Source organism: Ixodes scapularis, unplaced genomic scaffold (assembly GCF_016920785.2).
Source record: "Ixodes scapularis isolate PalLabHiFi unplaced genomic scaffold, ASM1692078v2 PGA_scaffold9__187_contigs__length_104089568, whole genome shotgun sequence".
Classification (NCBI taxonomy): Eukaryota; Metazoa; Arthropoda; class Arachnida; order Ixodida; family Ixodidae; genus Ixodes; species Ixodes scapularis.
In genome coordinates, this window is record NW_024609884.1 from 74,186,178 (window position 1) to 74,212,659 (window position 26,482).

The 26,482-nt window shown below is 48.3% G+C and overlaps 1 protein-coding gene and 1 pseudogene across 3 annotated transcripts in view; one reads left to right on the forward strand and one right to left on the reverse strand.

Annotated features, from left to right (window-relative positions):
- Positions 1–26,482, forward strand: part of LOC8053393 (complexin) — a 1,077,036-nt gene that overhangs the window by 574,833 nt on the left and 475,721 nt on the right. The window lies entirely within an intron of this gene.
- Positions 489–3,587, reverse strand: LOC121833804 (annotated as a pseudogene).

Sequence of the window (26,482 nt, forward strand, 5' to 3'; positions counted from 1 at the left end):
GTTAAAATAGATGGCGAATGCCTGCCTCCCGAATGAATTTCAGGAGGGACTGAAGCACTGCCTCTCTGTCTGCTTGTTCGCCGTCGGGACTCGTCCATTCTTGGAAGTTTGTAGGACGAAGCTGATGTGGTAGTCCGCGGATGACACTTCGGCGAATACGGTCTGTCGCTGTGCATCCCCAGACAAGGTGCTCCCCCAGCGTAGCTTGCTGTCTGGACTTACACCGGTCGCGCTCCCCTGTGACAACGGGTGGCGGGTCGTCTGGGTGTCCTCGTCGTCTTGTGAGGCCAAACTTATACCGAAGAGCCGGAGTCATGGCGGTGCGGGTTCTAATACGCCGCAGGATTACCCTATCGGCCCGACTGAAGCGTGTCGGTAGGGTTCCTTGAGGGTCTGGTGGAATTGGGGCAGCGAGGGTTTCCCTTCGATGCTTCCTTTTCAGGGACAGAAATGCGTCTGGGTTGAAGGGTAGGACATTATTTTCTCCTTCACGATTGACAACCTATTGGTCCTGATTTGGAAGCACCGGCGCAGATTCTAGCGCTGCTTTGGCCGAGTTGTGGGCCTCTTCGTTTCCGTGGATGCCGGAATGACCCGGCACCCACCCAACCTGAAGTGTTCGCCCATCGAGTGCGAGGAGCTGAGCGAGTGCCCTCAGCTGGCGGACCGTCGTGTTGTATGAGCTGACGTCCTGGCACTCAGCGTAGGCGTCTCTGGAATCGGTGAAGACCCATATAAAATCGAACGGATCCGTGTTTGCATTCTGTTGACGCACGGCCTCACGTGCACCCTCAAGGATCGCCTGTAGTTCCGCTTCCTTCGTACTCCGTTCTTCATTGATTCGGCGGCTTGATGTGGTCATGGTATTTAATATATGTATTCCAATGCTCGCTTGGTCGTCTTTGGCAATTGCTGCGTCCGTGTAGACGAACAAGTTAGTCGTGTCGACTGTATAGTCTTTGACAAAGACTTCATGTTCCCTAGCCCGATGTTGTCGCCGCGCTTCGTAATCCTTGCCCATGTTCCGGGGCAGCGGGGCGAGGGTGGTGAGCTGGATTGTTGTTTCTTCTAGGCTGAGAAGCGGAATCTGAGGGAGGCTGTCCGTGTCGTAGCCGACGTGGCGGAGGATAGCCCTTCCCGGTTCCGTGGATCTAAGACGATCGAGTTGGGCCGTCTTCAGCATTTCCGCTCGTTCTTTAAGGGTGTTAAGTCTGGAGTGAATATGTAAGTCTTCAATTTTTGTGAATTTCGGAAGCCCACTGACTACGCGCATTGCTTCTCGCTTGAGTCGCTCTAGCCGGAGTTCTTGAGTCTGCGTAAGTCGGTTGTAGTTATAGGCGTATAGCACCTTTGAGGCAAGGAGTGCCAGAGTTAGGGCACGTGTCACTCCCTCTGTGGCTCCCCATCTCTTGGTGGCTACCCGGCGAATGAGGTGGAGTGTGTTTTTCCAGGTTTGGACAGTCCTTTTCATCCAAGTCGACGCCTTTCCGTTTTCATCAATGAACAAGCCCAGAATACGAATGTTCTTGACCCTTTGGATTTCCTCACCCTTCATCGTCAGTCGGATGTTCTGGGTCTCTGACTGAGCCTGGATCCGCAAGTTCCCTACAACGATATATTGTGTTTTTTCAGTCGCCGCAGCCATCCCCACGGAGTCGAGGTAGTTGGTGATGGTATCAAGAGCTTTTTGTAGTACCTCTTCTTGCCCTCCCACCGCTCCACCTTTTGTCCAGATGGTAATATCATCTGCATAGATGGTAAAGCCGAGACCTTCGATCTCGGCTAGGTGGCGTGGTAGGTCAGCCATGACGAGATTGAACAGTGTTGGGGAAAGCACTGCCCCTTGCGGGACCCCGACGCCGCATGGCGACTTCGGGCCTTCGGTCTTCCCGACTTTGACGGTGAATTTCCTTTCTCGGAGGAAAGATTTGATGAAGTTCAGCGGTGCACCCCGGATGCCATGAGACGCTGCACTTTCGATGATAGATTTGTGCGACGCAGAGTCGAACGCCTTTTTTACGTCCACAGCGACGATGACTCGTCGATCGACTCGTGAAGGTGTCTCCAGCACGTCGTTGTAGAGCATTAAGAGGCTGTCCTGGGTACCGAGGTGCCGCCGGAATCCCGTCTGTGTGTAGTGAAAGGTCCCGTTATTCTCAAGGGTGGTTTGGATTCTGTGCAGTGCCATTCGTTCCGTCAGTTTGCAGACGTGTGACGTAAGCGAAATGGGCCGCATGTTGGCGAGGGTCGTCATGGGTTTGCCTGGTTTGGGAATGGGGATCACCCATGATGTTTTCCAGTCTTCTGGGATCTGACCCGTACTCCAGATTTGATTTATCCAGTCTAGAAGTTCTGCTGTGTGCTTGTCGGGAAGGTTCCTCAGTAACAAATATGTAATGCCGTCTGGGCCGGGAGTACTTCGGGTCTTGCATTTGCTGAGTGCTGAGATCAACTCCCCCATGGTAAAAGGAGCACTAGTTGGGTCCGCAGGATCGTAATCTAGAATCTCGTAGCACTCGGCGGGTGTTGGGTTCGCTGGGGGCGGGAAGAAGAGGTCTCCGGCGTCGGCTGCCACCTTGTCTTCGGACACCTGTAGCGCCAGCGCGATGTTCTGCGCCGCCGTCCGTGTCTTCTTTCCGCCCTGCATGGCTTGAAAAGTTCGCCATACCTTGTCCAGGCCAGTCTTGCCGTCGAAGGAGCTTGTATAGTCCTGCCACTCCTGCCTTGCTAAGGTGTTCGTGTAAAGTTTTGCTTTTGCCGATGCCCGATTGAGCTTGGCTCGCAGCGTAGGGGTCTTTCCTCCTTTCTTGTACTTCTCCAAGGCATCGACTCTGGAGGCCCATAAGTTAAGAAGGTGGGAATCCGGGTTCGGGTCCCCTTCCTTGACCTTAATGTCCTGGGTTGCACCCCTAAGAGCTGCTTGAAACCTCTCAATGAGTCCCCCGTCTTCCAGTGTGCTTTCCTGGAGGGCCCTCCTGAAATCATCCCATTTTACTCTTTTGTACACACGCTTGCGTACTCCCACGAATTGCGTGAGCCTGAGAGTTATTGGGAGGTGGTCACTGCCCATACAGTTGTTACCAAGCTGCCATTGGAGGTCCACATTTCGGGTAGTCCAAGTCAAATCCGGTGTAGTGTCTCTTTTGCCGCGCATGCATGCCAATGCGCGTGGGCATGTTGATATCGTTCGCGAGACGAAAGCCGTTCAATTTCATCGCAGCAGCTATCTCATCACCTTTCGGAGTGTCTCGATCGTAACCCCACATCGTGTGTGGAGCGTTAAAATCTCCTTCGATTATGATGGGAATTGATCCCGCCGCAAGTTTGAGGTATGGTACCCACGCTGCTACATTGCCTCGCACCTGGTAGCCTGGACGCTCATACACGGATGCTACCACCAGTTTTCGTGTACCGATCGTTATCAGTACCGCAACTATTTCATGATAATTGTTACACCAGTGAGACATGTCTATCTCCGCCTGTGGTAAGTTAGAGTCCACGAGTACTGCCGCCTGACCTTTGGCCACCGAAGTGCCCGCTAAACGATTAACTTTCCCTCGCACAGCATGCTTAATGGTCGGTGTCATATATGCTTTATACCCCGTGATAGTCCTGTCTATCCCCCCCACTTCCTGCAGTAACAGTGCCGCGGGTTTTTCGATAGTTAGGAGTCTTTTGTTTAACTCACTCACTTTGCCAGCGAGTCCATGGCAGTTCCACTGTACAACACAAGGGGGCCGTGGAGCGGGGCCCCGGATTCCCATCTTGGGCTTAGCTGTGCCCATGTTGATTAGTATTGCTTGGTGGATTAATGTTGGTTGTTGCCAAGCTAGTCGTCTGCCTTTGCAGTAAGGCATGGACAACCTCCTGTACAATAGGGTTGATCATGTTCGGGAGTTCTTTCCGAAGAATTTCTTTGATCTCCTGTCGTATGATGTCCCTGATGTCGTCCAGGGTGAAGTTAGGTCTGATATCTGCCTGGCTTGATTGCGAGGTGAATGCTACGGCTTTGTTTCGGTTCTTCGTGATCTGTTTGGCTGGGCTCTGGTGTCGCTCCTGTTGTTGATCGGTGTGTGTGGTTCGGCCCGGTTGTCGCCCTGGTGCCGGCTTATCTTGATGCTGAGGTGGCGTCTGCTTTCTTGGTGCCTTAAGGGCCTTCCTCATCTCGTCGGCCAGTTGGTCTACCCGATGATCCCCCTGGCCTTTGCTTGATTTTGATTCACTTCCTACGTGCTGTGGCAGCGCTGGGAACTCTTCGTCCGTTAGAGGTGGTGGCGGAGGGCCCAAGTTTGTCGCCTTCCTCTTGGTTGTTGATTTGGGCCGACTTTGTTCCGCAGTATCCTCCTTCAGCATTGGGGTGGTCTGCGATTGTCTCGTCTGCCCTGCTGGTGCCTTGGTATTCGTAAACTTGCGCTTTGGCTTAGCCTTGATTCGAAGTTGCTTGTTTGCATCTTTCCATTTTTGACAGGAGGAATCGGTGGCCAGGTGAGCTTTCCCGCAATTTCGGCATTGTGGGGTAGTCTCTTCACAACCACCGTCGGTAAGTATATGTTCGCGTCCGCAATCCGGGCATCGCTGCTCTTGTGCGTTGGGGCAGATTTCAGATTTGTGGCCGATCCTATGACAGTGGGTGCATACGACCGCTTTGGGCCGGTACGGGAAGACCCGCCTCACAATGTTGTGGTACCAGACGCGCCGTGGAATTCTATTGCCCTCAAAGGTAACCAGGGCCGCCTTACTGTTCTTACCCATGGGCCTCGCCGCTAGGATCCAGTGTGTGGTGCTGGCAAGGTTCGGGAGCAATTGTTCCGGGTCTTCGTTCGGATCAATGCCATATATCACACCCTGGACTTGATCTCCGCCCACGGCGTGGAACGCCTGGATCGGAATGTCCTTGGTCGGCGTGTTAATGGACGTTAGGTCGAGGAAATGGTCCACTAGGTGCGGTTGCCAAATATCCACGGCCACGGTGTTAGAAAAGTTTTGTACCCGGATTTGATATCCTCTTTCGTATGTGAAGTCGCCAGTTGTCTCGGCAATCCCGGATTTCATTTCTCTCGGTGAGATATCCGAGACTTTAATGCGCTCCCGAGGTCTTAGGATCACAGTCGTTATTTTAATATTTGCTTTTCCTGCCTGTTTAGCGAGTGGTGCTGGTGCGATGGCCTTCCTCCGTGCTCCTCGAGAAACAAGGGCCGACCATGTGCCTTGATCATTGTCGCGATCGCTCGACGGGTCACGCGCGCTCCATTCCGCCTGCAGGTGACTCATCCTTGCCACCTCTGGCGGGGTGGGAGCCGCCTTGTGAGGCCCCACCGTTCCGGCGTGGCCAACGGTTTCAGTTTCTGAAGGTCCCCCAAATTTCTCCCGTTTGCAAGGGAGAGTGGGTCCAAACAAATGTTCACTTGCGTTAATAAGGTCCGAGGTAGATTGAAGCCCCTCGTCGTCCATCTTCTCGTCCTCGGGCAGTGGAGTCGCCGTTGTGGTGGCGGTTAGGTCTAGATTGCGCCGATCGGTGTCGGCAGATTTCGGGTCAGGCTTGCTCTTCTCGGTGGCCCGGCTGGTTCCTTTGGTGCCCCGGGAACTTGTGGTAGGCGTTGTCGACACCTGAGGAGCACTGCCGAAAGTGAAGAGCTGGCTACTAGCCGACTTGTCCGTCGCCGCCACCGTCGGTATGCCTTGCATTGTCGACGGCGAGGCATCGCTCGCCTGGGTCAGATTTTCGGCCACGGTTCCTCGAAGGGTTGTCCACTTGCCAAAAATCCTGTCGTGTCCGGTTTCGCTTTGGTCCCCGGACTCTGTGGATCAGCTTTGGGGGCATCACCACCTGGAAAATCGTGAAAATTCAACAAGACTTGGGAGTGCGATGCGAACACGTCTACACTCTACCAACTTCATCGTCTTCCCCGGTTTGTAATGAAATACATTTTTGACGAAGTATTTTGTATTTGTATTTCAATACAAATTTGCATGTATTTTGCCCATCCCTGCCGTAGACAATTCCCTCTTGTCCTGCATCTTGCACTCGTCGACATACCAGCCACCAAGCGGTGGAAAAGGCGGCGGATACTAGAAAGGTGTAGTGGGATCAAGCACCGACCAGGTGGCGAACGTAGAAAGGTCCCGGATGTACGCGGCGGCGCTGCAGTCGAAGACCCGACCGGTTTCGAGCGTTCCGAAGGCCTTCGGCGAACAGCTTTCGCTTGCGGTTTGGCCCTTTGGCGGTATGGCAGCGCTAAGTGGCTCCCGTTCTGAACTGATCTTTACACCGTGTTTGCTGTCGTTTGTGGCTAATGAAGTGTCACGCCGAATTAGTGTTTAATCACGCAGCAAATGCAATGCGAGCCGCCCTGGCTGCCCGCTTCATCAACGTTACTGGAGCAAGCTCAGTTTCACAGCTCCGCCTTCAACTTGGGCTCAGTGGCGGTCACGAGAACTAGCAGCGCTGCAGTCGAGCCTTGCTTCCGGATTGTCGAGCCCGCCAAGTTTGAATAGCAATACTTGAGTTTGGGCGAGTTGTTGATTCATACTAACGCTTCACAGCGCAAGGAAACAGACGCACACAAAAATAAATTTCAAACACTCAAAGAAAGAATACTCACAATGCGCTGACTCTGATCTCTGTGGTGTATTACACTTCATCTTTTTTTGCTATTATACACATGCAAGTAAAAAAAAAAAGGAAGAAGAGAAAAAGAAAAGGAAGCTCTCAACACGGTTGTAGTAGACGACGCGCGAGACAGGGAAGCAAGATTCGACTGCAGAGCCACTAGTTCTCGTGACCGCCACCTGGGCCACTCACCTCTGCAGGCGAGAATAGGGAGCTGCGAAACTGAGCTTGCTCCAGTAACGTTGCGCTTCACACAGCCTATCCAGAACTTGCTTTAGTGGCGCCGGTGGCGCACTCTCGAGCCGTCGACACGGAGTGCGGCAGTCGTGAGTAGGGGTGTCGCGAACCGGCCGAGGTTCGAGTTCGACCAGGTTCGACTTTTTCGACCATTTAGTGAAAAATTCGACGAACCTTCTGTTGAGGTTCGACTCGTGTGCGCATGCGCGACAGGCTGGCCAGTTGGCTTCGGATTGGATGGTAATGGCTAAGGGATAAATTAAGGGCAGCGCCGATTGGTTATTTCATTTAATACAGTACAAAAAAAATTAAGTTATTAATCTCTTCAGTGATTAGAATTAGTTTCTTTTAATTGCAACTGTTTATAAAATAAAATAACCCTTTTCTTAAAAAAAACATTCTCCAAACCTAGACATGCTTGTATCAAGGTCTGGCCACACTGTCCACAAAGTCGAACCGGTCGAATCTGGTGAAAAGTTCGAAGTTTCGTCGAACCGGCCCCGAAAGTTCGACCTAAAAATCTGGTTCGACAAAAGTTCGCGACACCCCTAGTCGTGAGCGCTCGCTGAGCTCACTTCTAGTTCAGGGCCACTCAAGTAACCAAGGACGTCACGAAGGAGGTTATTTTTTGCTTGTTTTTGTAATTTTAATTTGCCTATAACTTTTAAAATAAAGCGAAATTCGAGAAAAGAAATGTTTCATTAAGTTACTACGTTCAATGCGCTCAGGTTCGGTGCAAAAAAAAAAAAAAAAAAAAAAAAACAGTAAAAAAGTCCGTGCTCCGGAGCGCGTGAGTTATATAATAATAATAATATATATTTTATTTTCCATTTACAATGGTGGAGGCCGAGAAAAAAAGCCGCACGAAACGGCTTGACGAGCTCTCGGCCCCCGAACTACATTCTGCAGCAGTGACAAGGCAAAAGAGAGACAAGGAAAAAAAAAAAAAAAAAACACGTTAAGAACACACGCCAAAAACACACACACCAAAAACATTAGTCGTCTACAACAAAATGGTACATCAACGCACGCAATTCTTTCATGCTTATAGTGCCTACGTCAACATCACTGTGAATAAAACAATTAAGCAGTTTAGATAATTTATAGCACAACATTTCTTTTCCTAGGTTCAATCGGCAAGTAGGTACATTCCAGTAATCAGGTTTTCGAAATTGATAATTGGGGACGCGTTGGTTTAAACCAGACAGTTCAATTATATAAGTACTGTTACTGCACAATTCATATTTATACTTTGTAGACAGCCTATAATTATACATGATGTGGATACTTAATATATTATAAATTCTGAACAGGTTTTCTGTATGCGAGCAGAATGGCACATTGGCAATTATACGTAACATTCGTTTTTGAAGTAAATGTATTATCTTAAGATTTGTTGCCGTGGTAGTACTCCTTTCACTAAACGGACAGGAGTGCCACCGGAGACTGACACTCGAGTGCGCTTTTCCTGCACCGAGAATTTCTCGGAGCGCCGAGTGACTTCTTCGCGCTCCGTGACGTCACGTAAAGAAACAAGGTGGTTGCACTGCTGTTGAGACCGTCGAGATCAAAGGCGTAGCCGGACCGCTGCCCCTTTTCAGTTGATTAGTGCTTATGCAGCAGGTAAAAACGATTCGATTTGAAAGCCAAGACAGCAATTAGCGCTCCGAAAAAGATTTGTTCGTGCATCTCGCCTGAAAATGAAATGCATCTATCAAACGGTAGCATGCCGATAGCACAGCGACAAAAAAAGTTGTCGAGATGAGGAGACATTTGGACCGCTCTGCCCCTTTCATAATGCTTAGCCCAGCGATTTATGATACTTCGATTTGAAAGCCGAAACATCAGTGAGCGTCGAGGAAAAGGTTTGTTAGTGCGTCTTGCCTGAAAACGAATTGATCTATCGTACGAACGTGCCGATAGCTCGGCAACAGAAAAGTTGTGATGAAAAGACAATCAGACCGCTGCTCTGCTTAGAATGTTTAGCCCAGCCACAGCGAATAAAGATACTTAGATTGGAAAGCCAAAACATCAGTTAGCGTTACGGGAGAGGTTTGGTCATGCATATTGCCTGAAAACGAATTCACCTATCGAACGGTAGCGTGCCGACAGCTCGGCAACCGAAAACTTGAGATGAGAAGGCAGTCGGAACGCTGGACTGCTTAGCCCAGCGAATCAAAATACTTTGATTAGAAAGCCCAAACATATCAGTTAAGTGTTGCGGAAAAGGTTTGTTCATGCATACCGCCTAAAAACGAATTGACGTGCTATCGAATGACGGTGTGCCGGTTTCGGCGTAGCTTCCGGAACCACGGAATCTCGCACAAATTTGAGGGTTTCCTGCGTCGACGAGCGGGTTCAAAAGTGTTGTCTTTAATTTAAATCGGAACAGGATGCATGGTCAATAAAAAGATCAGCCAAGGTAACCTTCCACATATGTGCACGAAGCGAGCCTTCAAACCTTTCAGGAATATTAAAGCATTCGTAGAAACTTCATAACGTCGCCGTCTCTTTTGCTTTTGACTCTGCCGCTCCACACGGGCCTAATTAATTTATCTTCGAAATAATTACGGCTTCTGCCACCCGTATCCAGGAGAAGCCGGGTTTGTCATAACCGTCCACGGTCGTGCGGGTAAAAGAAGCTTATTCGATCTTATTCGATAGTAACTCTAGGGTAAATGTGGTTTTCGAAAACCTACCCGCGTCCAGCGTTCCTCTATTTTTGTTGTCACGGAACATAGTCCGCCAGGGTGACTCGGATCCATTCGTGTAGCTTTGGAACGCAGTTTCGGTGTGTCGCGCCCCTGTACGCCATGCGTCGTTTTGTTGCTGCGCTCGGAGTATGAAACTCGGAGCGCCGGAGTAGGAGTAAAGGAGCGCGGACTTAACGCGCCCGTTGGCGTAGGCAAAAAAAAAAAAAGGGGGGGGGGGGGGGGGGGATGGGGATTGTACCCCCCCCCCCCCCCAAACCCCCCCTCCCCTCAAAATAATCACTTTTTTTAATGATTAACGAATGGTTTTAGCTCACCCGGGGGTTGGGGCCGGCCGTGTCTATGTACCTGTAAATTGTACCGTACATCGACTACTACACACGAAGATAGGACAAAGCGCCCCCCCCCCCCCCCCCTCCAAAAATAATTCGTGGCTACGCACTGCTGGGATATAGTTACTCTGGTGGGATAGCTTGCTGCATCAGCCACGGTCAGACTACATCTTGAAATTCAAAGGAACGCTCGTCAGCGAAGCATTGCGCGTTGGCACGGCCTCACGTTATACATGAATTGTTTCAGACCCATTCTCTAGACGGGAATGAAATCTCGCAGTCCTCCTGCAATGCCGGTCTCGGCTGCGCCCGGTGGCAGACAAACAGTGCATGCTGCGCGCCCTCTGCTTGGCACCACTGTCCGTGGCTATGAAGCCAAAGCATAACCCTCTATGGGGAAGGCTATATGGCCAAAGATATTGACGTCCGTGCACTAGCGAAGCTTGAGTTCCGCTCAAAGCTGTACACGCGCACTCTTCACTTTTTTGTGAAATGCCATAGAAAGCGTTCATGGGTTTTGAAAGTGAGAGATGCTTGCGCCGTAAAGGCATTGCGCGTCTTCACGGCTGTACTACGTCATTCATGCATCGTTTCAGGCAAGCCTGTGAACGACCTCCTCTTCTTCAACGGTAGGTCATCACATTCGAATGGCGTCAACTCAATAATTTTGCTAGATCCAGACGCTGAGCGACTTTCGACACTTTGACTGGACACGGATTCCAGCCGAACGGTGATGCAGTGCTCGTATCTAATCTTTGTCTGCGCTCGATCTCAATGCGATGATGTCAAAATTCTGATTAACAGATTTTGATTATTCTAGGTGGAGTTGTTCAGGGGGGGGGGGGGGGGGGGCGAGTGTATTAGCGCATCGCCGGTTGGAGCGCGTGAAGCGAAAGTGATGATGATGATTGTGGGCTTTATGGCGCAAAAGTTTCGAAGCGGCCATACTGCGCCAAACGAGGTTCAATATGTATCTTCTATTGTCTAGGAGATGGGATTTCGCATTAAAAAACTTAATGCTGCAACTGGTATAAAAGGCAGTGTCTGAAATAAAACGGAACAACCGTTCAAATGAGATGAGAGGGTGCACTCCCAGCCAAAAGAACACGATGGAATGGTTTGTGGTATCTAACAAAATCAGGAAAATGATTCCGGGACAGTGAAACCACGGTAGTTGCTTTTTTTTTTTATTTTTTCTACAAGATCACATACCTCTTCAGATGTCACAAAACTACTTATGGAGGAGACATATTTAACCCAGGGTTTCTTCTTGGACTGTTTTCTGGTCCAACGAGCTTGCGCCTTTCGTCTTTTGAATTCGATCTTGTTTTCCACAGCAGGGTACATACGGAAAATGTGCCATGCTTTATTTTGCTTTGCAAGTGTGTCTGAACACTCAGCGTACCTCTATGGTTTGCGTTTTCTGAGTAGATTCCCAAAAGTGCGGGGTCTAGATTGTTCGGCAGCATGTATTATCCGATCGGTAACATACGTTGTCACCCCATCGGAAACAGTGCAGCTAGAACAGAACCATCTAATGTAGCAGCGAAGCTAAAAAGTTCCCAGTCTGCTTTGTCGAGTTTCCACCTACCCACGAGGCAAACGTTTTCAAGAGATGGGAAGATCAATAAGGCCTTATAAAACAATTGGGAATCGGTCACTCACGAATGGATTAGTCTAAAACCCTCCATGTAAAACATGAAAACAATGATGGTGATGAAATCGATAAATCGATGCTGGTGAATGTGTTATGTGCTGAACTAAAAGAGGTGGTTCTTTGGTGCTTAAAATAAATAAATTTGATGACAGTAAATGTTGTTCAATGACTCCTCCACGAGAATAAACTCGTGCATTTCCCCACAGTGTGTTAAAAACATTAAAATTGCGCAGTATTAAGATGGGTTCTGGAAGTTGGGCAATGAGCTTCTGTAGATCATTCATGTGAATGAGATCATGCGGAGGGAGGTACAGCGGTACAACAGTGATAGACGGTCAGTAAGAGCTCGTGCAGTCACAGCCTCGAGCGGTGTGTCAGGAGGCACTGCAGAACACGCTATACTCCTCTCTGCACAACAGCTTCCACACCACCGGATGAGTGAGATGACGCTCGATCTTTGAGGAAAATATGAGAGTTCCGTGGAACCTGTGCATGTCTGGAGGTCCAATGAGTGTTCCGTAATGCTATAGCTATTGGATGTAATTCACTGAAAAAGTAATTAATATAATCAATATTAAGTAGGAGACCCTGACAGTTCCACTGCATGAAACTGAGATGGGCCATCTCAGTCTCATGCAATGGAACTGTCAGGGTATTATATACCTGACAGTTAGCTGTATTATTGGCCATCTGAGATGGCCAATAATACAGCTAAGTTAAAATGAATTCAGAAATGTGGGGTTCAGAGTGGTGACTCACTGCTCGCAAGCTAAGTCACATGGGTTGGGGCAGTGACTCGTGGAGCTTTTTTCTTCGGATCGCCCTCTTCAGGGATGAGTTTTGTCTCTCCCTTGGCAGTTGGAGGTGGTTCTGTCGGGTCGACATACACCTCCATAGTCTCCCCCGACCGCTGGGAAGTGGAAGAAGGGGACCCCTTTCTGCTCTGGGAGGGAGTGGTGTCCAGCACCACTCGATGGCTTAGGGCCAAGACGATGGAATGTCGAATAACGTAACAGCGCACAACTAGAGCAACACTCGCAAACTCAGATACACCAAAAAATATACACTCACTCGGCGCTGACTCACAACTCTTGGATTTGTATTGTCTTCTTCCATACAAAAATACCCACCTCCTCTTTTTCTATGCCCTGGGAAAGAGATGACGACCTCAAATGCAGATTAAAAAAATAAAAACCCATTAATGTCTTCTTGACACGTAGGAGTTTTGGCGGGGCCACTGTAGTCTGAGAACCCACAGAGGCCTCGCTGGGGGTTGGAGGGCCGGGTGAGCATTCAAAGTCTTGAGGACTGTATTGACTATTGAGTGCCCACTGATGCTTTAGATGACGGTGCAGCGCCCTAGCAGCCGCCTCGGCAGTCCCCCTGGCAGAGGCCTCGGCATATAAAAGCGTTTTCGTGCTTCCGGGTACGACAGGTTCTTAATTTTTTAGGTCGAAATCTTCCCTTGCTGAAACTTCAGGCAAGATCGAGAGTATGTAGGATGGGCACCTGAACAGTTGACTTTGACACACTTGAGTGCAGTACTCCCGCATGTGTCTGCTGGGTGGTCTGTGCTTCCAGACTTTGCACATGTTGACTTTCCTCGGCATGAAGATAGCCAGCCTTGATGTTCTCAGATAACACTTTAAAGGAAGATGTGAGGATCACATGCTTCGTAGGTCTCTCGGTTCCATCTCTTCGTATTGAAATTCGCCGCACCGCAGTGACCTCTTCACCAGACAGGCCTTCCCAGATCTCCTGGTCACTGGACTCAAGAAGTTCATCCTCAAAGATAACTCCCTGACAATAATTCAACGTACGGTGCGGGTTGATAAACACTTTGTAGAGTCTGATACCTTGTTTAGCTCAAAGGAGACATCTCTTTGGACGTCGTTTTCTACCTCCACTAGTAAATCACCAGATGACCGTTTTTTTTTTTGTTTTTTTTTTTTTGTTTTTTACTTTGAAGTGTTTGACGATTAGGGTTTCAAGAGTCTTTGAAATCATGAATGCTGAGAGCTGTGCCAAATGTTTTCCAGATTGTTCGGAATGCACCACGAAGAAACGAGTGAACCTATTCTGGACTGGAGATGAGATACCACGTATTGTTGCTACGGTCCAGCTCCTTTCCAAGGGCCGATCAGGTTTTTTAATTTGCTTGGGACCCATAAGAAATGGGAAGGCCTTCAGTGTCTGTTGCGCCACCCACCACCGAGCTCAACAAGGGGATAGGTGGCACCTCATAACAAAAATGGCTTTGCTGAGAATGGTACTCTACCAGCGCTGGCCCAAACACTGTACTAAGTGGGGTTCTAGATAAGAAAATGTATTTATTAATTTATTTATTTAAATACCTTAAAAACCCTGAGTCAGGGTATTACATAAGGGAGTGGGTTAAAAATAGCGAGGTTAACATTTAACCGAACGAATCGACGTCTTGAGCAGAGACGATGGCTTTGGGCAGGCCGTTCCAGTCCACAGATGTCGCCGGGAAAAAAATATTTAAGGAATGCTATATTTTGAGTGAAAAAAAGGCCAACTTTTGCATGGTGTTCAATGCGAGGTGATATGCGATGAGGTGGCAAGATGAATGAATAGTGTAGATGATCGTCGAAGTAAAACCTGTAGAAAAGACATAATTTAGCGATGCGCCTGCGTGAACACAAAGGGAATAATGATAAATTTTTGTTTAAGTTCAGTAACACTAACAAACCTAGAGTATTGAGACGTTATAAAGCGAGTGGCACGAGTCTGAACTGATTCTAAGTCGGATACAAGGTATTTAAAGGGGCGATGTAACAATTTTTGTACTTTGCGCAAATACCGCTTAGAACGGATCCCTGACATTAATGACCTATGAAACACGCGTTCGTTTTTCACCCCAGAAAAAAATTAAAGAAAAACGAGTAGCGTTCATCCCTCAACTCGCAGCCAGAACAAGCGGCCACGTGATCTGGAGCCGATTATATGCCGCCAATGTAGATCATAGCCACGCGCTGGGGTTGGCAAAGCACAGGGCACGCGCTGAGTTCCAGATATTGTTATGGCTCGGCTATTGTCGTCGTTGCAGCGATTGGACACGGGCCACTACACGAATGCTTCTCAAGCTAGTAATTATCACGAACCCAAATCGAGTGCCCACGCAATGCTCGGGTCCAATCTATGAACAGCATTCAAATATCGTCATATGGGTGTACTGCGATACCCACGTTACGTCATGAAATTTTGCAAAGGAGAGATTGAATGAAAATGATCGCTTTTGTCCTTGAAATTACACCGCAACAAAGGGGTTTCTTGGCCAGCGGAGTTGCATGCGAGTATCCTTGACTCCCACTAGTGGCAGTAAGGTCGTGTATAGTGAAAAACATTCCAACTGAATATCGTTGCACAGCTCCTTTAAGATGGGGGTCCCAGACTGACGATGGATATTCTAATTTCGGACGTACCAATATGACAAATGCAAGTCTCTTCACAGATGAGGACGCGAGACGAAGATTACGGCGCAACAGACCAAGACTGCTGTTTGAGTCGGAAATGATAGCATTCATATGGGTTTTCCAAGAAAGTTCGTGAGTGAAGTGAACGCCAAGATACTTGAAAGTCGACACGGAATCAATATTAAGATTACCAACAGAGTAGGAAGAGTGAAAATGTTGACGAGTTCGATAGCCTTGCCACCCAACCTTGGGCGGCAAGGGCCACCCAAGGTTAGCCCTTGCCGCCAAAGAAAAAGTGAAAGCCGTTTACAACTCCCTGTAACACCGAATTAGAGCGCAGCTCTTGAGGAGGAGGAGGGAAGAGTACTGGGGGGGTGAAGTGACCTGGGGGGGGGTCACGTGACCTTGGGGGGTCACGTGACGATGCCGATGATGTCATCAGTGACGATGACGATCTGGACTCCGATGACGTCATCAGCGATGATGACGATGACGATGCGGGTGTCGGTGACGTCATCAGTGACGTCACTGATGACGTCATCTGTGAGGATGACGATGACGATGCGGATGCCCCCCGAAGTCACGTGACACCCCCAGGTCACGTGACCAACCCCAGGGTCACGTGACCCCCGCCGAGGTCACGTGACCTCCCAATGACGTCATCGTCACTGATGACGTCACCGGCATCCGCATCGTCATCGTCATCATCACTGATGAGGTCATCAGTGACGTCACTGATGACCTCACCAGCATCCGCATCGTCATCATCACTGCTGACGTCACCAGTGACGTCACTGATGACGTCACCGGCATCTGCATCGTCATCGTCATCATCACTGATGACGTCATCAGTGACGTCACTGATGACCTCACCGGCTTCCGCATCGTCATCGTCATCATCACTGCTGACGTCACCAGTGACGTCACTGATGACGTCACCGGCATCCGCATCGTCATCGTCATCATCACTGATGACGTCATCAGTGACGTCACTGATGACCTCACCGCAATCCGCATCGTCATCGTCATCATCACTGATGACGATGCGGATGCCGGTGACGTCATCAGTGACAATGTCATCGGCGAGGTCACGTGACCTCGGCGGTGGTCACGTGACCCTGGGGGTGGTCACGTGACCTTTGGGTGTCACGTGACCGGGGGGGTCACGTGACTTCAGGGGGTCACGTGACCTTGGGATGACCTTGGGGGGCCACGTGACCTTGGGATGACCTTGGTTACGCCGACGGCGACGCCGACGCCGCTCAAGCCGGGAACGGGCCCCTAAGAGCTGCGCTCTAAAAAAGGAGAGGTCTCCAGGACTCCCGTCTACGAGAAGCGGGGGTCAAAGTGATGTATTGCCTCGCCCGGGGGGCCCCGAAGGGTCCAAACCTGCCCCGGGCTCGCCTCAACCACCAGGATACTATTGTCCACGGACACGGGAATGTCATGCACAGCCAGACGTGAGTGGGTGAACCCGCATGGCTGGTGGAGTCATGGTTCGTACTGGTGACGCCACTCACCAAACACCTGACGCAGTTTCCCCCTGCGGGGCGTGAAGCGGAAGCTCGCACTGCAGAACCTATATTCTGTTTTATTTTAGGCTCAAGCGCGAGGCCGAAGCTACAAGCGCGAGCATGTGGCCCTGAACCAGCACTTCCCCGTGACGTCACCGTAACTCTGCGAGCGGAAATGCGACAGTCGGCTGGGCGCTGGGCTTTGCTGTGCCGACGCGCTGGCGGAACGCGCTCTTGCTTCAACTGGAAATATTCTACGAACAGAGGCGTAGGGTTTCCATTATTCCTGAAGGGAGGCAGACCTAGAGTCCGTAGCAACCTAAGAACGAAGGGCGAGGGTAAGACGGGGCGGGGAGAAGGAAGCGGACGGAACACTGGAGATGGGGAAACCTCCTTCTTCTCTCTTTAGCGTTCCGTCTGCTTCCTCCTCCCAGGCACGTCTTACCCTCGCCCTTCGTTCTTAGGTTGCAACAGAATATACACCAACTCACGTTTACAAACAAACCGGAGCGCTCCCAGCGGACGCCACCGGCGCCGCGCATGCGCGATAGGGGTGTGGGCAAGAAGCTCGCCGTCGCCCATAAACAAACCATTGAAGTCCGATGTTGTCGGCGTTGGTGTGAGTCCCCCTGCCCTTTTTCGCGTTCGAATGGTAGATTCTACGTCTTCCTGGCGATGTCGGGCTACTTGAGCGGCCTCAGCGAAATTACCGAGGCTCGTTACACCGCAAAACTTCGCGTGAATAATGTGACATGCGGCGATTCGTTACGCGTGGACGCCGCAGAATGCCTGATTCGCATGATAAGATTTCGTTCGCAATTTTCAGTCAGGACGTCGATCGGGCTGCAAAAGCGTGAACCGTAGCTGAGATGGTCGACGTCGATGCTGAAAATCGGAAGCAGAATCGGGCCAAGTGAATCAGGCATAACAAGTCGGTGATGGCCCGTGGTAACAGTTATCAATACATCCTTTTATCTACTGTTTACATCGAGCCTGCTTACCAACCTTAAAATTTAAGTCTTTTGAGGCCTGCACTTACTTCTTATCGCAAGTACCGGGCCCACGTTTGGTATACAGGCCGGTGTCGTCTAAAAGAGCAGACGACAAGCGGAAACGTTTGAAAGAGCAGACGACAGTTCGAACAGTCAAGCGGCCGTTTGAACTTTAAAGGGATACTTCAACGAAATTTGAAATATTCCCGTCGTGTTCAAAAATAGGTTGAATATGATCCACGATATCCGTAAATGACAATCGCACGTTTGTATTTTGATCCTGGTGGCTGTATTTTTCGTTATAAACGGCCCACTCTGGCAAGCGCTCGGAGAAGGCCCAGCTTAGAGCACGTGACATCCAACGCAATCGTGACGTAGGTCGTCTCAAGACGAGCAAAGCTACGGCGAGGCTGACGTCGAGAGGATGGCCTAGTCGTTCCAGCCACCGAAGCGGCTGCTTTTGTACGAATTTTGAGTGACCGGTTAATCTTCTATAATCTTCTAGGGGGACAATAGCGACTTCTGCGACACACAAAAGGGATTCTCGGGAAGAGGGGAGTTTCTCCTTCCCCCCTTCTCTCGTCGTGGCCGGAGACGAGACAACCTCCGTCACTAGCTGTCAAGGTCCCTAGACGAGCATTACAAACGAGGCGTTAGCGACATCCACCAGGTGCTCTTTGCTAATCGTTTAATTCGTTTTAAAATTCCTTTTCGAGACTTTTTTAACAATATATTGGTATGTTCCATGTGATACTCCTCTTTTGAACACATATAGACCAAAAAATGAGCGCCGAAATTTCGTTGTAGTATCCCTTTAAGACGCACTGAACGTAGTCCGCAGGTGGTCCGTACTACTTCGCGGTTTTTCGCCGTTCATGTTAGAACAAAACAAATAAATCTGATGACCAGAAGTATCCGTGAATTCACTCCAAAGTGCTTCCCGCCGAAGCTATCGTGGTCCGACGGCGTCTGGTTTTCTCTTTTCACGGCACATATCCACCATCTCGGACGAACCGAGCACATGAAAACTGGCCTTCAAACCTTTCTCGACTCTTTTAGTACAGCCCCAGTCGTGGCGTTTTGACGAGAAGGCAGGTTTTTGTCAGGTTCCTTTCAAAACAACGCAGGAGTACACGTCTCGCATGGGGACTTCTGCCCACAGCCCCAGACCGGAAGTGCGACCGACGCGCCACCACCGCGCCGTGACGTAACAGAGATGAGTTCGTGTATACACGAACTCATCTCTGTGACGTCACGGCGCGGTGGTGGCGCGTCGGTCGCACTTCCGGTCTGGGGCTGTGGGCAGAAGTTCCCATGCCAGACGTGTATTCCTGCGTTGTTTTGAAAGGAACCAGGCAAAAACCTGCCTTCTCGTCAAAACGCCGCGACTGGGGCCGAACCAAAAGTGTCGAGAAAGGTTTGAAGGTCAGTTTTCACGTGCTCGGTTCGTCCGAGAATCTGGATATGTGCCGTGAAAAGGGAAAAGCAGACGCCGTCGGACAACGATTGCTTGGGCGGGAAGCACTTTGGGTTGAATTCACGGATACTTTTGGTCATCAGATTTATTTGTTTTGTTCTAACATGAACGGCAGAAAACTGTCAAGTTGTGCGGACCACCTGTGGACTATGTTCAGTGCGTCTTCAAGTTCAAACGGCCGCCTGATTGTTCGAATTGTCGTCTGCTCTTTCAAACGTTTCTGCTTGTCGTCTGCTCTCTTAGACGACGCCGGTCCGTAGACCAAATGTTGGCCCGGTACTTGCGATAAGAAGTGAGTGCAGGCCTCAAAAGACTCAAATTTGAAGGTTGGTAAGCAGGCTCGACGTAAACAGTAGATACAAGGAGATGTTAGTCATTTTTACCAGTGACCAACACCGACTTGTTATGCTTAATTCAGTTGGTCCGATTCTGCTTGCGACTTCAGTATCGTCGTCGACCATCTCAGCTACGGTTCACGCTTTTGCAGCTCGAGCGGCGTCGCGACTGAAAATTCCGAGCGAAATCTCATCATGTGAATCAGGCTTTAGCGTACAATCTGCGGCGTCCACGCGGAATGCATCGCCACATGTCAAATTATTACGTGAAGTTTTGCGGTGTAACGAGCCTCGATAATTTCGCTAACACCGCTCAAGATTGTCAGACATCGCCAGGAAGACGTAGAATCAACAATTCGAACGCGAAAAAGGGCAGGGGCACTCACACCGACGCCGAAAATATCGCATTTCAATGGTTTGTTTATGGGCGACGGCGAGCTTTTTGCCCACACCCCCATCGCGCATGCGCGGCGCCGGTGGCGTCCGCTAGGGGCGCTCCGGACGCTCCGGTTTGTTTGTAAACATGAGTTGGTGTATAGACCGTTTTACTGAAAGAGGGCGAGAAAGAAAAGGGGAAAGGGCTACCGGCGCTTTCCCCCTTTCTGGTTGTGTAGAAAGGGTGAAAGTCCCGGATGAGAGGCTTGGCCGGTGTTGGGTGTCTGCAGTGCCCCAACTTCGTTTGCACTTTCTTTTCTGTTTGAAACTTGCAAACTTAATTAGAGCTACGAGCTTCGATGGCAACAGTCCCCCGGTCATCGGGACACCATTGCTCGGTCATAAAGTGCACGAATAAAAACAGAAAGCGTTGAATACTGTCCGAGAACCTATGTAGCTTGCAAGGAATCCGGCAAGGCGACAGCGGCTGCAATGTCTTTCAAATGAAATCAAATCAAATCAAGTTTATTTCCAGAAACTCTGGTGGGAAAGCCCATACAAAAAGCTGTTAAAAAACAGCTTGACTAGGCTTTTTTTTTTTTGTGGAAAGCGATGGAGCTCTTTAAGCTCCATCGCTTTCCACATGACCCCGGTTTCAGACGGCAGTGGATTCCGTCCGTGAACCTAAAATGTGTTTCCTCAACGCCATCCTCTCGACTGTGCTCGGAACATTTTGTGAATGGAGCGCGCACCGAACGCTGTACCGCCGATGAACATGGGGTACGCTCGCAAGATGCGTGCGAGTTTTCTCGTGATAACTGGTGCTTCAGCTTGTAAAATTTTGTAACTGAATATATCTTAATATTGATAATTTGCAGTGGTGACTGACTCGATTTTATTTTCTACAACACTTAGTTGAAGGCTCATTTCCGCCGCCGGGTGAGGCTGGAAGTTTTTGAAATGGTAGTTTTATCGGTTTTCCTGAATCGGCGATCTCCTGCATGCGTTATACCAGAGAGCCCGCAAAAGCGCTCCTTGGAGTGCCGGTGGTGGTTTGTTTCCGTTGATTGGGCGCTTCGAAACGCTGGATAGTCGCTGCAGGGCATATCTCGTGTGTTGCAACCTGCGTTTTCGAGCTCAGTGTGCAAATTTTTTTGTTCGAGTCATGGCATCCTTCAGTGCGTCGACGGGGGGAGCAGCGGCGGCGAACGTGCCAGTGAGAGAAATTGGAGGTGAGTACTCAAAATATGGCATCAAATAGTAAAATAATTCGTGGCTGCTTTCAGGCTTTCTGCGGTTCGATATAAATACACCTAGAACGCCTTCGTCGTTCATCCACAAGGAAATATAAGAACACGGACACGAAGACAAAAGCAGCGCAGCAAAACGATCTGTTACAGCTCCGGGTGTTTACAAAAGTTAATTGAAGTTCCCGTTTCGTGTATCGCTTGTTGATTACTAACTATGGCTACGTTGAAATAGGCCCATTCAAAGCAAAAATTGATAGATGGTTCAGCATTTCCGGTCATGCGGAAAGCGATGGAGCTTAAAAAGCATTGCAGGCACATTTCCCTTGCCGGATTCCATGCAAGCTCATGTAAGTCCTCGGACAGTATTCGACGCTTTTTGTCGTTATTCGTGCACCCTATCACCCCGCAACGGTGTCCCGATGACCGGGGGACTGTCGCCATCGAACACCATGGCTCTAATTAAGTTTGGGAGCTTGAAGCAAAGAAGAAACCGCGAACGAAGTTGGGCACTGCAGACACCCAACACCGGCCAAGCCTCTCATCCGGGACTTTCACTCTTTCTACACAACCAGAGAGGGGAAAAGCACCGGTAGCCCTTTCCCCTTTTCTCTCTCGCTCTCAAGATGGCGCTACCCACGATAAAACGGTCTATAGAATATGGCTCGAGGGAGGGAAGGGGAGGGGGAGGGAGGTGTTTTGGAAGTGAAGCGTGTGTCGAGAATGATACACAAAAGAAATCGGTCCTTCAGTGAACAAGCTCTGAAGATTTTATTTCTGCATGGTGGTTGCATTCTTTATGAAGTGGGGCACATACATGATATACAAATTCAACAATTACATTTGTAACATTGAATAACAGCACATATACCATCGAAGAAACAAGCCGGCAGAAATGTTTAGTGCTTGCCAAATTACCGTTCTCACACATCTAACGATACGCTGCAGCTCGTTACTTCATTACATTTGCCTTAGCACTTTCACTGACAATAATATTAAACAAAACAAGAATAAAATTGCGATATTGACAACACACACATAAAAGGAACACACAATTTATATTTTTCATGATAGTTCTCTCTCTCTCTCTCTCTCTCTATATATATATATATATATATATATATATATATATACAGGGTGTTTCAGAGAACGCTGGCCTAATCGCTCCTGCGAAAACTACTCATCGCAACGAAAAAAGGCTTGCAGCGTTCTGGTTCTGGGCCAGGGGCCCATTTAGGAAAAATTATTAAAGTCCGGGATAATTAAGTTGTTAATTAGTTTTGCATAATTAACTTTTTAATATTGTGTTTAAGGGCATGGTTTAAATTAGAAAATTGCTCAGCATCATCGAAAAACGCAAAATCAACAAATTGCAGAACGATAGAAGGCACGCGAAGCATTTTACGGCTTTGCAAAAACGCACAAAATCGACGGGTTTTTAAGTTTCGGTTTGCTATCGGAGCGCATCTCAGCCCCGGCGGCACCGCGCCCCGTGGGGAAATAGTGCAACCTGCTGCGTCGCGCGATGACTGCGCAGCAGATGAGCAAACGCACCAAAATAAGCAGTACTCGATGTACGTATAATATATATATATATATATATATATATATATATATATATATTTATTTATTTATTTATTTATTTATTTATTTGACAAAGAAACAAAAAGAAGCAAAGACATATCGAACTTCTGACTTCAGTTTACAAGCATAAAAAATTTATGAACAGATCGCAGTTTATCATAGAAGGTAAAATTGTCGCTGCAATTCACACGCGCATTGAACAAAGTACTAAATGAGCACAAACATTACCGTTTTTTGTGATGCTGCTTTATACATATAGATGAAAACAAATTACACAAAGGCGAATCGGCAGCGTATTCGAAACATATAATAAATGAACGCACGATAGGGAGAATTGAATTCATGAATGAACAAACTTTGGAAAATATCATTGAGAAGGTGAAAAAGATAGTTCGTTCGACATATGAAATGTGTTTTCTCTAACAACTGTTCGCTTAATGAAATCGTTTGCTAAAATTTCTAGGTCTACTAGGCGAGCAAGGTCCTTGAGGCAATGAAGCAGACCGGTATGGTTTAGTCTTGCATGTCCCATTGTAGAGCGCAGGTAAGTCTTAGCTCTCCGGAGGCACGAGGAAGACCTTTGTGGCGTGAAGGAAGTTATAGGAATCGTCAGCGCAATGCGGAGACGCTCAGCAACTTCTGGAAGAAGAACTCTCAAGGGCTCACCATCCTTTCCCGAAAGAAGGTTTCTTACGTCTTGAGATGTAACAAGGCTCGTGACACATTGCTTTGCTATGTCCATTAACATGTCTCTGTGAAGTTGGAGGTGGCCCGCATCAAGATCACCTTCATAGAATTCACACAAATAGGTGCTGTCGATTTCTCCCGTTATAAACGTTTCGACCTGCGTCATGTGATTTTGCATTTCTGGTGGAAACCGCGTTTGCAGGGATTCATTCACCGTGTCAATAGAACCGTTGCCTGTAGAAATCTCCCGGGGAATTAAAGTCACGTGCACAGTGGCGCACCCACGGGGGGGGGGGGGGGGTAGTTTGGGGGGTCATAATGCCCCCAAAGCTCCGTGAGAAAAAAAAATTGGGGGGGGGGGGCATATTTTCACGATTTTTTTAATGTAATGTCCGCAACGAGGACCTTTAAGGGTAAATAAATTCATCGCCCCCTCCCCTCCTCCTTCCCCTCCTCGCCGCTGCACTTGTGATGTGCACGGCACGAGCAAGTCATTTCCGTAATATGCAATCTTACATTGACAGATGACACACTATTACCAAAATTATCTATGTGGTGAAAAGTGCTCATCTGATGCACCAATCTAGGTGTCACAACCTTGCGCCCCTCGATACACTGTCCGAGCAAAATGTTAAAAACCGCCGATGATCGTATTCACGCTAACAGTGTCGCGGTGTGTACAGTCTCCCGCAGTGGCGCACCCACGGGAGGGTGGGGGGGAAAGTTGAAGGTCCTAACCCCCCCCCCCCCCCAGAGTTCTGTAGCGGTCAATCGGAACCCCTTCGCCCCCGTTGTATTGACGATACTGCAAGCAACGTGACAGTTAGTACGAAGGAGTCAGTTCCGGATTTTTTTTTTATCGTAAGTACATTGACAAACTACACTATTTTCTCAGTTATTTATACGTTAAAACGGGCTCATCTCAGGACCCAACCTAGGTGTTAAAATTTTGCGTCCCTCGACACGCTGTTTGAGCAAAATAAAATACCGCCGGTGTCGCGATTTGTACATTCGTATATTTTATTTTGCTTGAATTTCTCTATCTACTGTAGGAGATATAAAATCATTATTAATTCTATATTCAGACATGTTTCTTATTTGAAGAAATAAACTCCCCCAAAAGACGAAGCGGGAATTTGGGCTCCACCAGTTAACTTCTGTTTTGTTTTTGAATCGCATTCTGTCCCCAACTGTTAGAGAAAAAGCAACCACACTTTAGGTTATTATTAGGGTTGTGCGAATATTCGAAATTTCGAATAGTAGTTCCGAATAATACACTATTCGATATTCGCTTCGAGAAGAACTTCACTATTCGCGTTTTTCAAAGTGTTGATTGCGGTGGGTTAGCCCCGTTGAGTGCGCTTCTTACCGAGCACCGGTGCACTGCGCAGAAGCAATACCCGCAAAAGCAAGCTCCGCGGCTGTTGCTTCTCCGCATTGCAGGGGTGCTTCGTAAGAAGCGCACTCAACGGAGTAACCCGCCACGATAAACATTTGGAAAAGTATGAATATCGCAGTTGCGTGCTTGGACGAAAACCATACATTCAAAGCGGGATGGTGCACGCGTGCCGGCTGTATATGAAGATAAATGGAAACTTTGTGAATATGTATACTGTAAAACTCTTTATTTTCGGGGCCCTATTTTTCGCGAATCGGTCAGAGGACATATCGCGGCCACTGAAGTTCGCGAATTCCAGATACCTACATTGAAATTCTTGAAGACCGAAATCTTCGCGTGCCTTTAAGTTTCGCGAATTTTTCAATTCGCGATATTCGCGAAAATTAAGGGCTCGTAAACATTAAGGGTTTTACAGTATCGACATTGTAGTAAAAGTTTTAAAATTAAACTGACTGTTTTGCAAGAGTATATGTTGGGCAGAAATGCCCTTACAACCTGCGTTCATCATGCGCGAGTCATTGTTTTTTAACTGGAAATTAAAGAAAGAATATTTAAGATTTGTAAATTCACTCAATTGCATATAGTTTATCCATTTCCATTGGATTCATTTTATGTTAAACTTGTTGTTTACTTACCATCCCAAGAGATCAGACATTCTGAGGTCACAGTTCATAAATATAGATAGATTAAACTAGGCTTATAAATGAACAGGTGGAACAACCTTCACAAGTTTCGCTGGGGTTTTGTCCAAGCATTATGTTATGGTAGTGAAAGGCGTGGAAAAACTATTCGATATTCGATTCGAAAATATTCGGCCAAAACCACTATTTGCTTCGAATTCGCTTCGAACTCAAAATCCCCTATTCGCACAAGACTAGTTATTATAACGGTTTCTTATTTTTGTGTAGCGCGGATAGTCTGGAATGTTGTATAAAAATATCTGAGATATCCGTTGCGCACCAACTTTCAGATTTGTTTCCAAAACGATTTTTCAGAAGGAATCTATATAAATTGATTGCATGGTCTGCGTGCGTCATCTCATTTCGAACCATCTAGGATCAAGTTATAGACGCTTTACACACGCGCCAAATTACAGCCGCCATTGCTGACCTTCTGTTGTCTTACCGAGATGCCGAGCAACTGAAACGGTAGTTGACGATCCTCTACAAAGGCCGATGCTTTAGGAAAGGACACAGTTGAATCTATTATGGCAATAACCTGGCCTGCTATGGTAATGATGAATTGAAATAAACGAAATAAGAGGAAACAAAAACTTAAATGGGCGGTGCAACGAGTTCCGGGCTTCGGTCAAAGATTTCTGGAAGTTGCCCTCTGACACTTCTGAAGTAAAGAACAAAAAACCGATTTCGCCTGCGTGTCCTAGTTGCTGCGTAAAAAAAAGGTAAAGATTGGCATTTCGGGCACCCCTCAACTCACTCCCAGCTTTTATGGTCACACCTGATCCCCCTCCTAGTGACGTCATTCGGAGTGCCGTGTAGCTTCCCGTGTGCTATCTCGGAGGACGCTTCCCCTCCCTCTCTCTGCTGACATTAGCGGGCGTTGTGCTGAAGCTTAGAGCCAAGCGAGGTCACGTAATTTTTTCGCCGTAGTTCCTTCGGCGGCCACTTGGGGCTGCAAGTGGGGGAAAAAGCTCGACTTTTGTTTTGCGATTATGCAGCGGAATCGCGACATTTTTAATGAAGGAGGTGTTTTCTCTATCCTCCGGGACACGAAAAACAACGGAAAGATGACAAGATGCAAATTCTTTTAATCATAAAATCGTTGCACCGCCCCTTTAAAGGTCAGTTATGGCGGCGTCCATGCACAGCTGCTGCAAAGCGTCTATACATTTACTGCCCATTTTTTTGCAGGAAATGTTAACATTCCC